The 13,215-nt window shown below is 34.4% G+C and overlaps 1 pseudogene; it reads right to left on the bottom strand.

The window, feature by feature from the left end:
- Nucleotides 1–12,885, bottom strand: part of LOC133102245 (nuclear receptor coactivator 7-like) — a 48,342-nt pseudogene extending 35,457 nt beyond the window's left edge.
- Nucleotides 12,886–13,215: the final 330 nt, after the last annotated feature.

The raw sequence follows: 13,215 nt of genomic DNA, 5'->3' as shown, positions 1-13,215 counted from the left end.
TTTTCTATTTCCTCATTTTATTGCCTTTCTTTTTTCATACTCCATATGATCAGAATCATAGAATAGTCTCAAAGTCTCAAACAGTATAATTTAATGTAAATTATGTTGGTTATATACATAAATACATTGATATTTCTCTATATTGAAATCATTTTATTGTTCACTTATTTATTTTTTATTCTTTGTTATATATATAAAACTTTTGTTACTTGCATTCCTTCCTATCTAATATTTGTAATTCATTCTATTATTACTACAGTTAAGAGAAACTATGTTTTGGAGGGGGTCAACTCTATGGTGTTGGATGGCAACTAGACTTCTGGTGGTGATGACTTTGTATTTCAATCAAATGTCAAATTATAATGCTATATACCTGAAACTCATAGAATGAAAAAAAAAGCAGCTATGATTTAAATTACATAAACATTTTATTGAACACTATCCATTAGAAAACACATAGTCAATAATCACTGCTAATTTTATTTATTTTATACACACACACACACACACACACACACATATGTAAGGCGCTATGCAATCATTGAAAACTATATAGCCTGCCTGATGGCAATATTCATCAAAACACTAGGAAATAAGTTGCAAGGTACTATGTGGAAACACATCCTGGAGTGGGATTTCACTTCACAGTAAGTCATGAATCACCTTGGTGACCCTCCTTTTCCCTCAACTATATGTCCTACTCTCAATGGTCTCCACTATGAACAGACTGTTTGGTTTGCCATTTCTTTTTTTTTTTTTCTTCCTAATTTTATTTTATTAAAGTATAGTGGACTTACAATGTTGTGTTAGTTTCTGGTATACAGCAAAGTGATTCAGATATATATATATATGTATATATGTATATATTCTTTTTAGATTCTTTTCCATTATAGGTTATTTCAAAATATTGACTATAGTTCCCTGTACTATACAGTAGGACATTGTTGTTTATCTATTTTATACATAGTAGTGTGTATCTGCTAATTCCAAACTCCTAATTTATCCTCTCCACCCCCTTTTCCCTTAGGTAACCATAAGTTTGTTTTCTATGTCTGTGAGTCTGTTTCTGTTTTGTAAGTAAGTTCATTTGTACTATTTTTTAGATTCTACATGTAAGTAATATCATATGATATTTGCCTTTCTCTGTCTGACTTCACTTAGTATGATAATCTCTAGGTTCTCCCATATTGATGCAAAAGACAGTATTTCATTCTTTTTGATGGCTGAGTAATATTCCATTGGGTATATGTTTATATGGTGGTCTGATGTGTCATTGCAGACACACACCCTCAGCATGTGCCATCAGAGCATGGATGGAGGAGCAGCGTTTGCAAGTCCATCTGTCTGGCTTCACTCCTTGTGGATGGGCTGTGTCCCCGCTGGGAACACAGGCCACTCCCACAGCTCCAGGAGCACAAGCTCACACCAACAGTTGGTGTGAGATATATATATATATATATATATATATATATATATATATATATATATATATATATATATCACATCTTCTTTATCCATTCATCTGTTTGATGGACACTTAGGTTGTTTCCATGTTTTGGCTATTGTAAATAGTGCTGCTATGAACATTTGGGTACATGGTATCTTTTCAAATTAGAGCCTTAGTCTCTTCTGGATATATGCCCAGGAATGGTATTGCTGGATCATATAGTAACTCTATTTTTGTTTTTTAAAGGAACCTCCATACTGTTCTCTATAGTGGCTGCACCAGTTTACATTCCCACCAATGGTATAGGAGGGTTTCTTTTTCTTCACACCGTTTCCAGCATTTATTATTTATAGACTTTTTGATGTCCATTCTGACAGGTGTGAGGTGATACCTCATTGTAGTTTTGATTTGCATTTCTCTAATAATTAGCTATGTTGAGCATCTTTCCTGTGCCTGTTGGCTATCTGTATGTCTTCTCTGGAGAAATGTGTCTTTTGCTCATTTTTTGTTTGGGTTGTTTGTGGTTTTTTTTGATATTGAGCTGTATGAGTTATTTGTATATTTTGGAAATTAATCCCTTATCTGTTGCATCATTTGCAAATATTTTCTCCCATTCTGTAGGTTGTCTTTTCATTTTGTTAATGGTTTCCTTTGCTATTCATAAGCTTTTCAGCTTAATTAGGTCCCATTTGTTTATTTTGCTTTTGTTTCCATTATTCTAGGAGACAGATCCAAAGAAATGTTGCTGCGATTTATGTCAAATAGTGTTCTGCCTATGTTTTCCTCTAGGAGTTTTATAGAATCCAGGGTTACATATAGGTCTTTAATCCATTTTGAGTTTATTTTTGTATATGGTATCAGAGAATGTTCTAATTTTATTCTTTTACATGGAGGTGTCCAAGTTTTCCCAGCCCCACTTTTCTCCAGTATATATTTTTTGTCTCCTTTGTCATAGATTAATTAACCATAAATGAGTGGGTTAATTTCCAGGCTTTCTATCCTGTTCCATTGATCTATGTGTCTGCCTTTGTGCCAGTATCATACTGTTTTGATTACTGTAGCTTTGTAGTATAGTATGAAGTCAGGGAGTGTGCTTCTTCCAGTTCTGTTCTTCTTTAACAAGATTGTTTTGGCTATTTGGGGTCTTTTGTGTTTCTAAACAAATTTAAAAATTATTCGTTCTAGTTCTGTGAAAAATGCTGTTGATAATTTGATAGGGATTGCATTAAATATATAGACTGCTTTCAGTAGTATGGTCATTTTAACAATATTGATTCTTCCAATCCAAGAACATGATATATCTTTCCATCTGTTTGTGTCATCTCCAATTTCTTTCATCAGCATCTTAAAGTTTTCCAAGTACAGGTCTTTTGCCTCTTTTTTTTTTTAATAAATGTGTTTATTTATTTATTTTTGTCTGCATTGGGTCTTCGTTGCTGTGCACACACTTTCTCTAGTTGTGGCGAGTGGGGGCTACTCTTCATTGCGGTGCGTGGGCTTCTCATTGTGGTGGCTTCTCTTGTTTTGGAGCACGGGCTCTAGGCACGTGGGCTTCAGTAGCTGTGGCACGTGGGCTCAGTAGTTGTGGCTCGCAGGCTCTAGAGCTTAGGCTCAGTAGTTGTGGTGCACGGGCTTAGTTGCTCCACAGCATGAGGGATCTTCCCGGACCAGGGCTCGAACCTGTGTCCCCTGCATTGGCAGGTGGACTCTTAACCACTGTGCCACCAGGGAAGTCCCTCATTTGTCTCTTTAGTTAGGTTTATTCCTAGGTATTTTATTCTTTTCGATGCAATGGTAAATAGGATTGTTTCCTTAATTTCTCTTTCTGATATTTTGTTGTTAGGGTATAGGACTGTAATAGATTTCTGTATATTAATTTTGTATACTGCAACTTTATTTAATTCATTGATGAGCTCTAGTAGTTTTCTGGTGGCATATTTAGGATTTTCTATGCATAGTATCATGTTATCTGTAAACAGTGACAGTTTTACTTCTTCCTTTCCGATTTGGTTTCCTTTTATTTGTTTTCCTTCTCTGATTGCTGTGCTAGGACTTCCAAAACTATGTTGAGTAAAAGTGGCAAGAGTGAGCATCCTTGTCATATTCCTCACCTTAGAGGGAATACTTTCATGTTTTCACCATTGTGTATGATGTTACCTGGGGGTTTGTCATATGTGGCCTTTATTACATTGAAGCAGGTTCCCTGTGCCCGCTTTCTGAAGTGTTTTCCCAAATCCTAAGCTTTGCCCATTGGATTTGACCATGGACTATTTTCTCTCAGCTCTAGCAATGTGTCTGATTCTGCTAGATTACTTCTAATCACATGGCCTCCTGTGCGCATGCAAAGCAAACCACATGATATTCACCTAAAAGGACAACATGAAATCATCTTCTTAATTTGATGGTTTAGAACTCAAACACCAAATAAGATCGACCATAGTATTTTTTTAAAGGTATCTAACTTAGAGGATTTTACTTTATCTTTAAAGTACAAATGTCTCAAAAATCTCTAAGCTACATTATCTTTACCTCTCACATTTGTGCATGTTCAAGGAAATAATATTTCTTCAAACTCTAATGAATTTTCTAAGAACTATAAATAAATTATACTCAAACACATACTTACATGTATGAATATTCAAATAAATTACTGAATAAACCAATGAGTTATTGTATATATATATCGTTTTGGGCCTTTTCTTTCTACCCTGTTTTTAAACTCTGAATTTTTCTATATATTGCATTTTGTAAAATTTCTTTAGATTTCTTTGTTTACCAATGTTCTTATCTACTGTATCCAATATTCTAATAAATCCATATGTGTTTTATATCAATAATTCATTTTCTGTTTGGAATTTCCTTTTATATTTTATTATATATATTTTTTTTATATAACTCCTTTTTAATTCAGCATGTGTGTGTATGATTTTGGATTTGGGTTCCTATTCTTTCACTTTGTTTTTTGTTTTTTTTTTCTTTTATATTCGTAATCCTTTAAACATATTCATTATGTATTATCTTTCAGATTATTGTATTATCTCTTAGACTTGGGGTTGTGATACTCTTATTTGGTTAATCTACTATCTCTATCTTTTGATGAATTGCTTCTTTATATAGTTTTACATCTTTGTTGTTGAACTCATACTCAGTGGGAGACTATATTTTATGGGATTCCAACATATTCCTAAAATGAGGAAGTATCTCTAGACTGTGATTTTGCCCTTGTTTCTGCCCAAGGGATTTTACTTATTTTTGTGATATTATCTCACCTCCTAGATTCCAGCACCACATGGGCTATGGAAAATCTGTCCATATATCCATGCATGATGTAGACTTCGTGTTTCTATTATTTAGTGGAGGCGTTTTTCCCATTCACAGCTCCATACAGAGCCAAGCTTTCCTAAGTAAGAAAACAGATTACAGTTTTTCTTTGTTTATGTAGCTGTGTGAATTCAGTTGATCTCTAGACTTTTTGAAGAAGTTGCAACTCCAATCTCTAGCTTCTAAAGCCTTTATCTGAATACAATATTCCTCTGGGCATCTAGAGCACTAATTCACACAATGATTGCTTAGATCATTACTTCCTTCTGTCAAGAACTGTGAAAGATTAGAGATTTTATCCTACTTTCAAGCTATCAAGTCAGCCTGCCACAGTTTCGCAGATGCTAGCAGAAGACATGAGACTCCTAGATGAGAGGTGAAGGATAGTTTATTGTTCACAACAATAGCAGTAAACAGAGTATTAGTATTTTCTTGTGCTGGTTTACCAAGCTTCAAATCCAACAGGAAAATGCAGAGGGCCAGGTGAAACTTGAACACTCAGTGGATATATTTAGGAGAGGGACCATGAGTTTAAGGATCCTGGATCGTTTATGTCTGACTTTTTCTCAAAAGGCACTATCTTTATCTTCCAATCTGTAACCAAATCTGCATTTTGCTGCAGAGAGAAACATCATCTCTAAATTCCAAGGTTGTTTGCCACATAGATTCCTTCAAAAGATAGGAACAAAATGACAGTGTCTCTCTCACAAGACCTGCCCTAATGTGAGAAACCCATAGGGAATGTCTTCCAATACTTTGTTTCTAGACCCTAGAAATTTACCCTTAATTTTTTTTGGGGGGGGGGTTCTAAGTATTCTATCATTTTGCAGTTAAATGGTAACCAGTATGCCAACATATTTGAAATAGGGAGAGAATAGTCTCTCTTGCATGTTTTCTCACATAATTACTTCTCCCTTTAAAAAATTAAGGCTCAAAATTGTTTTCCTGATCACTTCGAATTTATTCTAGTCTCTTCTGCCATTGATTTTTGCATTGATTTTTACAAGAAAAAGAAATCTGAGATTTTAATGTTCCTAATTTATAAGTAAGCTGCTTTGTCTCCCTTTGGTATATTTTAAGATTATTCTCTTTGATTGTAGATATTATGCATTTTCACTCCAATTTTCTTCAATGTTCTAGTTACATCAATATACTAGTTACAACTAAAATGTTAAACTTGTTCTTGGAGTATTTCATTTCATTTTTGATCCCTAGATAGATGTTAATAAAACCAAATTATCAATCATTTCACTTTTATGTGTTCTAAACACGTTATATAAATCAACTTCATTAGTTACTCATTTGGAAAAAAAACAACTATGCCTATATATTCCACAGGTACCAATAAACCTCTCCAGAAACTGAGCACAGTTGAATTATTTGTGTCCATCTATTTAATATGATTTATTCCCTGATATCATTCCTATAGTTTGGGTCACTGTCACCAAAAAGAGTTTTAACCCTGTTTTAGAGTGCAGACTCTTTCTATCTTTATAATTGTGATCATTAACAAGTATTTATGCTGTGATAAGTAATGGGTTGGGTGCTGTTGGACTTCAGGCAGAGTGACTGCACTTCAGAGATAAAATTCTACTCTACAGCTTTAATTGGACTTTAGCAAAATGTGTATGTGTGTATTAGATATTTTAATAAAGTATATAAATGCAGATTTAATATATTCATGAACATACAAAATTTAAGAAACCTCAATGTTCATGAAGATGTAATCGGGATACAATGGGAATCATGAGTTTAATTCTTAATTTCCTAAAATTTCTAAAAATGCTTCATTCCAGACCTGCCAATAGCCTCTGAATATGACTATGAGTAGGGTTTAGTTTCAAAGAAAAAATAAACATATTAAGGACATTTTGATGTAAGTTGTACTTTTCAACTTTTTCAAAAGGAGAATTCCATGGCATTCTTTCACTTAGTTATAAAATTTACATAAATAATGACTTATTCTAAACTGCTGTTGGTAATAACTTTACTTTTCATTTTTCTTCATGCTAATATTTAGCCATGTGGAGGATTTTTCTCTGTATTGCAGTCAGACAGCATTAAGCTCTTTTTGTTGTTGTTACCTTTCTATTAAGCCAATTTTTCTTGTACCAGACTGGTACTGATAAAAGTGAACTTCCCTCAATTGAGCGTGTTACTTTAAGACCCACCCTATTTCTATGAGACTAACTGGATTTACCCATCTGTTTCCCGTGTGACCTCTCTTTCTCCATCCTACCAAATGTAATAATGATTTTATCACACTATTAAGCCTTGATAAAATAGATTTCCCTCTCCTTCTTATTCTGCTGATTTAACATCTGAAACTATTCAGGATTTTCCTTTATTATAATTTTCTTAATAGAAAATATAAAGATGTTGAAGGTGTTTTCATCTAATTGAGCCCCCAAATAAACAAAGTGGTCAAAGTAGAGGTAAGGAGTGTATGGAAATAACCTTATTTCTCCAGTTATCTTTATGAAGCTCTGTCAAATTGACTTTTCTATTTTCTATTTTCTCTAGATATCATCTAGATATTTTCTCTAGATATCATCTAATATTCCTTTTTTCCTTTATGCTAATCACATTTTGATCAAAACAAGGTATAATATACATACAAATGAGTATACATTTCCCAGAGAGGTTAAATTTCTGTTAGCACTTACAAGTAACACTCAATTCACATTTATATACTGATTGAGTACAACTGTTAAGCTCTCTTTTTAGAACTGAATAGCATTCCATTGTCTGGATGTACCACAGTTTATTCATTCATTCACTACTGAAGGACATCTTGGTTGCTTCCAAGTTTTGGCAATTATAAATAAAGCTGTTATAAACATTCATGCACAGGTTTTTGTATGGACGTACGTTTTCAGCTTATTTGGATAAATACCAAGGAGCACAACTGCTGCACCATATAGTAAGAATATTTTTAGTTTTGTAAAAAACTGTCTTTGAAACTGGTTGTTTTGTACTCACAACAATGAATGAGAGTTCCTGTTGCCCAGATCCTCATTAGCATTTGGTGTTGTCGGTGTTTTAGATTGTGGTTATTCTAAAAAGTGTATAGTGGTATCTCATTGTTATTTTGATTTTTAATTCCCGAATGCCATATGATGCTGAACATCTTTTCATATGCTTATTTGCCTTTGATGAGGTATCTGTTCAGAATTTTTTCCCATTTTTTAATTGCGTTTTTCACTTTATTGAGTTTTAAGAGAACTTTATATATTTTGGATAACAGTCCTTTATTAGATATGTCATTTGAAACCATTTTTTTTTTCCCAGTCTTTGGCTTGTCTTCTCATTTTCTTGACAGTATCCTTGCAGAGCAGAAGTTTTTGATTTTAATGAAGTCCAAATTATCATTTGTTTCTTTCAAGGATTGTCTCTTTGGTGTTGTCTCTAAAAATTAATTGCCAAAGCCAAGGTCATCTGGTTTTCTCTGATGTTATTTTCTAAGAGTTTTATAGTTCTGCCTTTTATATTTTGGTCTATGATCCATTTTGAGTTAATTTTTGTGAAAGGTGTGACGTCTTTGTCTAGAATTATTTTTTCCCCTTATATATAAAGACATTTTTTAGAGCAGTTTTTGGTTCACATCAAAATTGAGAGGAAGGGGCAGAGAGCTCCCATTTACCCACTGCCCCTACACATGTGTAGTTTCTCCCATTATCAACATCCCCCACCATAGTGGTATATTTGTTGTAATTGATGAATCTGTATTGACAAAATCATAATCACCCAAGACCATAGTTTACATTAGAGTTCACTCTTGGTATTGCACTTTCTGTAGGTTTGGACAAATCTATAAAGACATGTATCCATCATTATGGTATCATACAGAGTATATTCACAGCCCTGTACTCTGCCTATTCATCCCCCACCTTCACCCCAACCAACTCCTGGCAACTACTGACCCTTTTACTATTTTTGTAGTTTTGCCTTTTCCAGAATGTCATATAATTAGAATCATACAGTATGTAGCCTTTTCAAATTGGCTTTTTTAACTTAGTAATATTTATTTATAAATTCTTTTTTTTTACAAAAGGATGTTCAGTTGTTCCAGCGCCATTTGTTTAAAAAACTATCCTTTCTCCATTGAATAGTCTTTGCCCCTTTGTCAAAGATCAGCTGACTATATATTGTGTGGGTCTATTTTTGGGCTCTATGTTATGTTCCATTGATCTATCTATTATTTCCCCCATTTAATTTTATTTTGTTTTCTAGAAGATTATTTTTATAAAGTATCATTTATATTATCAATTTCTAGAATAGTAATATTCTAACATTAATACATTCATGGAATGCATTTAATGTACACATTTTCAGTTTGGATTTCTTCACCCAGAACTTAAATAAAGGCATTGAATAATTAAGCACTAAAATAAATTTTTATTGCACACATCTTTATTTTAGACATTTAAGAATTAAGAATTGTGTTTTTTGCAATAAGAAGTCCAAATGATGACAATTGTAGCTTAGCTTTAGCTCTACAAGATAAAAATTATGTCATTAAACTGATGCAGATTGGTTATCTATTTAGAAAAAAACAAATTATTTTTGCCTTGTACCTTATTATAAAATAAATTTCAGATAGAGTAAATATAACAAATGAAGCCAGAAAATAGCTTTTAAAAAGTATAGGAAAATATATGTCTGGTGTCAAGCTGGGGAAGGTCTTACTAAGTATTCCAGCAAAGGAAAGGTTGATGGATTTGACTATATAAAATTTAATTAACCTGAAGTGAAAAAAAAGATATCATAAACAAATGTCAAATGTTTGCCATATATGTAAATCAAAGGCTTTATATTCTTATCCTATAAAAGTTTTAAGAATCAATAAGCGAAAGATAAATACTCTATTAGAAAAGTAAAAGGGAGACCCATGCAAGGAACATAAGACGTTCTAATGGCCAATAAACCTATGGAAAAAGGGTTTAATCACAAAAAAATGCATATTAAAACAATAATAAAATACCTCATTTTCCTTTTCACATAGGAATTTTTTTATTTTAATACCAAGTGTTGGCAAGATTGCATAGAAGCAAGTTAATGAAAGGAGCTGATATTCATTGAGGATTAACTTTGAGCCAGGAAATCTCACATATGTCTGGTAGGATTGCACATTGTTACCAAACAAAAAACAAAAACAAACAAACAAAAAACTATACTTTATAATTATTTTATCACCTTATATTGTTTTATAAAGTTAACAGTTGTTCTTTTTTTTTTTTTTTAAGAATGTGCTTACATTTTTTTGACTTCTAGATCTAAGGTTTTTTGATTAAGGCATGAACAGTATGTATGGTATATCATACATTTGTCCTAAAGTTCATTAATTTAACTTTTACTTTGTAAGATAATAACTTTAAATTTTATATCTACTCTGCTATTTGTTTGGTTCATCTGTTAGCAGAACAGAATAGGACAATGAAGAACTCATCAGGTTTCTATATTTTCCCTAATGTTTACTGCCTTAGTTAAGTCACTTTTGTGCTTTCTTCCAATGTAAATAATTACACTTTTTGCAATTGCCCAAACTTGTGCCAAAAGTTTTGTAGTTAAAGCAGATAGAGCATTATGATATAATCACATCATCAAAATTGAGACAAAGTTGCTTAAGAGAAAAATAGAAAGCTGTAACCTGAAACTTGCAAAATATTTTTCTAAAAGAAACAAGAAAATGTACAGCAAACAGTGAAGACATGTTTACTGTAAATTCCAGGGGGGGCCCTATTTTCTGTTTTCAGTAAGAAAGCATTGCTAATCAGTCCCAACACAGTTTTTAGTACAAAGGTTAATTTCTATCTGAGAACCTAAATATGCCTAAGTCATGACCAACAGTATATTCAAAACTTACATCATACCAGGAGGGGTTTTATCCTGGTTGGAACACTTTGGAACATTGTTAAAATTGCTTCTATTAAGAAAAGCATAGGAATAACACAATTATGACTATGAATTATGTATGCACACAAGTATGTTTTGTCTTCTTCCACAGAAACTTTGAGGAGAGACATTTATCATTATTAAACTATTATTTGTTGAGCAGGGATTATGTGTGTAGCACTGTTCTAGGTGCTTGGAAACATCATTGAAAACATAGATAAAAATATGTCCTGTTGACTTAAAATTACAGCAAAGGAATAAAGACTCTATATAGCAAATTATATAGCATATTAGAAGGTGATTAGTAATGTGGAAATAAGAAAAAAAAGGGTTGAAAAGATAAGGGCTGGGACGGGAGTAAAGAGAGGTTTTAAATGTAAATAAGATAGTCAGGAGTTGAAAAAGTAATATATGAACAAATACTTTAAAAAGGTGAAGAAGTTAGCCATGGGATAACGGGAGGAAGAACACTTACAGGAAGAAAAAACAGTCAATGCATTGGCTGAAAGGATGAAGTATGCCAGGCATGCTGTTCCGCTTTAGGATCAGCATGGGATGCAGTGTGGCTGGAGCAGAATGAATGGAGAGGAGGGTAGTAAGGAGTCAGGTCAGAGAAGTAATGAGGATGGGAGGGTTTAGCTCATGCTGGGCTAGAGAGCCCCTCTAAGGACTCCACTGGAGCCTGGTATCAACCATAGAAATATGGAGAAGGCATTAGATTCTGGGTATGTTTTTAAGGCAGAGCTAACATTTTCTGGTGGATTGGAACTGGAGTGTGAGAGAGAGAAGTGCTGAGGATAACCTCCTCTTTGCTCTGGAGAGAGACATTCATTTTGTTTTTCAAGGCTGTTCACTACATAAACATTTTTGACAAGATACTTTGGAAGAAAAGGCAGGCAGTGCCTTGCTCTCAAGATGTGCAAAAATGTGAGACCCATGGAGAATTGTCTGCCATTGACCAATTTTTCCATCACGCAAGTTCCTTTGTTTGGCAAAACAGTGCTGCTGTACACTTTGCCGTACACATTGCCTAAGTCAGAAACTTAATTTCTAAGCCCTTCATTTTGCTGGGAGTATTGCAACAAAGATATGCCTTCTTCCTGCTGTAGCTGACCATGAAAAATCCTTGCACCCATATTGGGACCTTGAGTGAAACCAGCCTTAGGATTAAGCCAGTTCTGATGAAGACAGGACAGAGAAATGCAAAGTAACTGGACTTTAATGACAGTGTTCAAAAACTCTTTCAATGCTCACCTGTGCCCACAGCAATCTTTAAACATTTTATTTCTTATATTGTTTGTGGATTTGAGTTGGATTTTCAGTTACTTACAACAAAAATGTACTCTTTCCATTCTTTAATATAAAACTAGACTTCTCCCTATAATATTTTCCTAATCGTTAAAAGGTATTTTCATCTATTTTATCACATAATTATTGTTTTTAGCATTTAAAAACTTTGACCTACTTGCTTTCCAATTTTCTGAAAATTTAGTGTTTTTAGATTACCTTTCAATTTTTTATAAATTCCGTAAGAATGTCATAATGCATTCAGCATTTCTTTTTGTATGTAGAAAGTATATCTCTGCTCCAGAATGGTATGAGAGCATACCATACTGAATGATAATAACATTCGGTAATCATAGATATGCTTTTTCCAATAATACTAGTATTTAAAAATTAAATCTGGAGGAGCGACATTACCAAACCGGCAGAGTAGGAGACCTCAGTCTCCATGCCCCCTGAAGATCAACAACTAGATAGCTAGCCACAAAAAAAAGCAGCTCTTAGATTGCTCAGGAGCACATGTATGAAACTTCAGGAAACACAGTAGAACAAAAAAACCTGAGAAGAACCACATAAAAAGGGAAGAAAGAATGGTTTTCTTCTGCCTGCATCATCCCACCACAGAGGCAGGCACTGCTCAGCATTAAGAGGGAAAACCTCACCTAGAAAGACTTCCCTCTCTGGGAAAGGGAGAAGGGAGTGAGTGACCAGCTTCCTCAGCCATTTGGGGCACAACATGAAGGACCTTGCTTTGGTTTCACCCCATCCACAGACTGGCAAAGCTGAGAGTATCTAGATGGCCAGGAAGGAGGAAGACGAACAGGGGCTACGGGTATTAGCCACATGGTGGGAATGACCATGGTTCCCAGCGACCTGCTCCGCAGAGGGCCCCAGAAGCTTTCACTACTGAAGAAACCAATGGCCAGCACAGCTACCATAGACCCCCTACAGAGCTGACCATTTTTTGCCTCACAGATACTCAGTTTGCAGGCGTCAGCCACCTGAGTCCCTCCCTGCTCTTTCTCCTTCCTACCCTGCCAGAGCCAGGATTTGCACAGGCATCCAGCCCATGCCTTTGTGGCTGCATGAGTGCAAGACAGCCTAGACCTGGGTGGCTGACCCCTACTGCTGTGTGAGCCTTGGGGGCTAGACCCTGTGCACCTTCACACGGCAGTTCTGATGCCTGTGACTGGGTCCCTATGTGCATGCCTGTGGTGAGATCCGGTGACCATGAAATGCACACTCAGATCAGGCCCTATATCCTCCCA

This window comes from Eubalaena glacialis, chromosome 12 (genome assembly GCF_028564815.1).
Source record: "Eubalaena glacialis isolate mEubGla1 chromosome 12, mEubGla1.1.hap2.+ XY, whole genome shotgun sequence".
In the NCBI taxonomy this organism is placed as follows: domain Eukaryota; kingdom Metazoa; phylum Chordata; class Mammalia; order Artiodactyla; family Balaenidae; genus Eubalaena; species Eubalaena glacialis.
The sequence above is the reverse complement of the archived record's forward strand: the minus strand, read 5'-3'. Positions and strand labels throughout refer to the sequence as shown.